Source organism: Gymnoscopelus braueri, assembly GCF_963280865.1.
Source record: "Gymnoscopelus braueri genome assembly, chromosome: 15".
NCBI lineage: Eukaryota > Metazoa > Chordata > Actinopteri > Myctophiformes > Myctophidae > Gymnoscopelus > Gymnoscopelus braueri.
The window spans coordinates 17,783,304-17,787,234 of NC_137620.1; the positions used below are offsets into that span (position 1 = coordinate 17,783,304).

General features: G+C 44.5%; 1 protein-coding gene across 1 annotated transcript in view; it reads right to left on the reverse strand.

Moving 5' to 3' along the window:
• pea15 (proliferation and apoptosis adaptor protein 15) overlaps positions 1 to 1,590 on the reverse strand; it is a 68,132-nt gene extending 66,542 nt beyond the window's left edge. Inside the window, exon 1 of the mRNA XM_080451247.1 lies at positions 1,164 to 1,590. The gene's annotated coding sequence lies outside the window, so the exon portion shown is untranslated. The remainder of the gene's footprint in view (positions 1 to 1,163) is intronic.
• Between the last annotated feature and the right edge of the window lie 2,341 nt (positions 1,591 to 3,931).

Consider the following 3,931-nt stretch of genomic DNA (forward strand, 5'->3'; position numbering starts at 1 on the left):
TTTTTAACACAATTCTTCTCTTCTGGGGGGTCCCTAACTGGCACAAAACATTTTCAGATGGGGTTCCACGGCCAAATACATATGAATTTGGGGCTCCTGGGCACGAAAAAGTTTGAGAACTACTGCATTACATAACCCCCCCGTTTCATCTATGCTATAGAGAATGTCCCTTGGGAACGATCCGGAGGGGAATCGCCGACGATCGTGGCATGATGTCAAGTTCACGGCCACGGGCACGTCTCTGTCTCAAGGCTATACATTATGGATGAAACTTAAGGACAGCCATGAGGACCACCACAGGCCCGGTCCTTAATGAACACAAACATTACAAAACAAATAATAAACATCTCAAACGACAAGCATAGACAATTATTACAGTCAGCCGTTACATAGAGGCTATGCTACGGAATGCGAGCCGATGATGATTCCAGAACACAGTACAGCCTCCTCCTATAAGCTGATTTATTCCGACGGTCCGACCGTTGTTATCGAGGCAGTAATGTATTATAACATGTAGAGTATAGCTTGTAGCCTATATCAGTTATTCTAAAAAAAAAAATGTAATCCCCAAAATGATACGTAGGCCTATAGGCTATATTTGGCCGAACCGGACCTATAACCCATTTTTAAATGATTTGTGCCAGGAATCCCATATACCAAGAAGATTTGTCAACTTTTTTCCCCAAAAAATTGGCAGATCTATCACAACGAAGGCTACAATACGTCGGCTATTTTCGAAAACCCGAAAAGTAAAGAAACAAACATGACAAGTGTTTTAAACTGTATTCCTCATTTTTTGCTGAGCAGTCGGGACCCCCTGAAACCCTAATGACGAACATTGACCACCCTGGGGTGCATGGGGGTCCTCCCCGGATGGACCCCACTTTGTTCTCCATCCATACAAGGTCAAGGTTCACTTTATTTGTCATTTAGGCAACATGCTTGCACATGAAACGAAAATCGTACTCAGGACCAGCAGTGCACAATCAAATAACTATCAATACATAAATCAAAATAAGCCTAAAGTGCAGTGAATTAAAACTGAGCAGCAAATTAAAAAAAAATAAAAATAATACGGAACAAAACTGGAGCCAAAGACACAAATGAGTTAGCAGAATAGCAGCAGTAATAATAGTAATAACAGTACAGGACATGCTACTCACCGCAGCAGATATGAGTCAGCTGTAGAGGAGCAGAGATGCTGTGTCGTTGCAGGAGGGTTTATGGATCTGATCTGTCCTCTGGATGTATGGATCTGTCCTCTGGATGTTTGAACACAAAATGTGATTTATTATGGAGAGCCAATTAACTTTAGTGTCGCAAAACGAGAGAAAATAAAAAGTCCAAGTCTCCGCCTTATTATTGGTTTCACTTTACTTTGGATCAAGTGGATTCTGATGGGTTGTTTTTGTTTGGTTTTATGTCATCAACGCGAAGCCCCTAAACCAAGCCGTTAAGAAAAGATGGTTGACATGAATGTTTCAGTTGTTGAGTTTGCGCACGAATAAATGCCGTTTATATTCAGCCGGTAGTTGATCTGCTCCTCAGCTCTGATGTGCTCAGTCTGCCGGGTAGAGGATGGAAACGCCTTTTCCCCTCTTCTCTCTCTCTCTCTCTCTCTCTCTCTCTCTCTCTCTCTCTCTCTCTCCTCTCTCATCCCCTCGCCCCCTCCCCTCCCCTCCCCTCCCCTCGGTCACACACACACGCACACGCACACGCACGCTGTCTGATAGATTCCGCTGCTACGCAGACACACGCACACACACACACACACACATACACACACATTTTTCGGGGCTGATGTCACCGCGCCATCCGGTCCACAAATCCCTCCCCCTGCTTTCTTCTTTCACTTGCTGCCACAAAGCCCCCCCCCCCCCCTCTGCTGAGCCACATACAGCAGGTTTGTTGACTTCCCAAAATGAAGTGAAATTACCACAACTTTTATTCATCCTGTTATTCAGCATGTATCTCTATCAGAATATTATTTTAACCACTAAAACCCCATATATGGGTAACCGGAGTCACTCAGGGCTCAATACTGGTGTATTTTACATTAACCACTTGAACCCTTTAGCATCCCTGGTTTGAACATTTGCCATAAATAGCAGATACAAGCTCGAGTGAGCACGTTGTGAGCACGTTGTAGATCGGCTATTTAGGGTGAAGAGGTTTGGTAGAGAGCAGACCAAGTGCAGAGCCTGTGTGGTAAAGTTTAAAAGGTTAAATTGCCGAAAATACACTTTAATCTGTGACACAATTTTATACAATATGTAGTCCCTGCTTCATCTGTCTCTTGGCTAAGAGGTAGCCTATACTTGGCCTGAAAAACCTTGAAGACCCCTGCATTATAAAGACAGATATGCATGCATGCACAGGGCCTTCATAAAGCGATGACAAGTGATAAAGACTCATGATGGGGCCCAGGCAGGGCTACATGGGGGCCCGGCCGCAATATTAATGTCATCATCACTATATCGTTGCTGTCGGGCAGAAACCCTCTTTCTCCATATTTAATTTTTGTGTTTCTTCGTAAATTAACGCCCTACTTGATCATACTACAGCGTCACACAATATGTATCCACATTAGCAGATCTTATGAACAATATTATGTTTTAAGGGGCCCAAGCATCATAGATTTTCATGGGCCCCAGAATTCTTGCAAGGGCCCTCCAATCATACACACGCACACGCACACGCACACGCACACGCACACGCACACGCACACGCACACACACATAGACGCATACACACACACATAGACGTATACACACACACACACACATAGACACATAGACGCATACACACACACACCATCTGCCTGAGAATTATTACATAAATTATTACATATTAACTTAGGCATAGCTGCTATAAACGCTCCCTTCAATTTGATAAGTATGTGAAGGAATGCTGGTGGGTGGGTGTGTGTTGTGTGTGTGTGTGTGTGTGTGTGTGTGTGTGTGTGTGTGTGTGTGTGTGTGTGTGTGTGTGTGTGTGTGTGTGTGTGTGTGTGTGTGTGTGTGTGTGTGTGTGTGTGTGTGTGTGTGTGTGTGTGTGTGTGTGTGTGTGTGTGTGTGCGTGCGTGTGCGTGTGTGTGTGTGTACGGGGGAGAGATGGAGCAAAACACACAGCTGGTTTAGCCTTTGTTGGAAAAACATGGAGGAATGTTCCTTTCTAAAGTGTAACTTAAACCCACGTTTAGCCACGTTCACAGGTGTCCTCAAGCCAGTTTTCATGTCAAGTACCCGCAAATCGATATGTATTTGGCCACGGACCCCCATCTGAAAAGTTTTGGCCTGCAGGGACCCCCAGAAGAGAAGATTTATGTTAAAAAAATATCAAAATTATTCAAAGCACTTTGAGATATGAGATTTGTAGCACTTTCCACAAATAAAATGTATTATTATTGACACGTTGTGAGCTTGTAGATCTGATATTTTTGAATAGCCAATGTATAAATTGGAATAGTCAACGTATAAACTGGGTCCTTGGGGTCCCCGGGGACCCCTCAAGGACCCCTGGGGGTCCCCGGACCCCACTATGAGAGCCACTGCCTTTAAGCAACGCTGGGAATATGAGTGATTCCATGGACATGGACACATACAAAGTCAGTGGAATAAGTGATTCCGCTGCATGGCGAATGGCGATGGAGGACAATACCGTCTCCTAATGGTTTCACATACTGTACCTCTGCCATGACATGACATATGTGAAAATATGCAGGGCCGGATTAACCCTTTGTGGTGCCCCGGGCTTCGTACGACCAGGTGCGGTGCCCCCTTGGGCAGATCTTTGTCAGCGAGGGGAGGGGATGGGGGCAGTGTTGCCAAGTCTTCATATTGTTATAACGCAAACTTTTGGCTTGCGTTTTTCTTTATAGTCGCTTGTAAATATTGTTTTTTGGGCTTGTTTCTACAGTGTATAGTTGCTT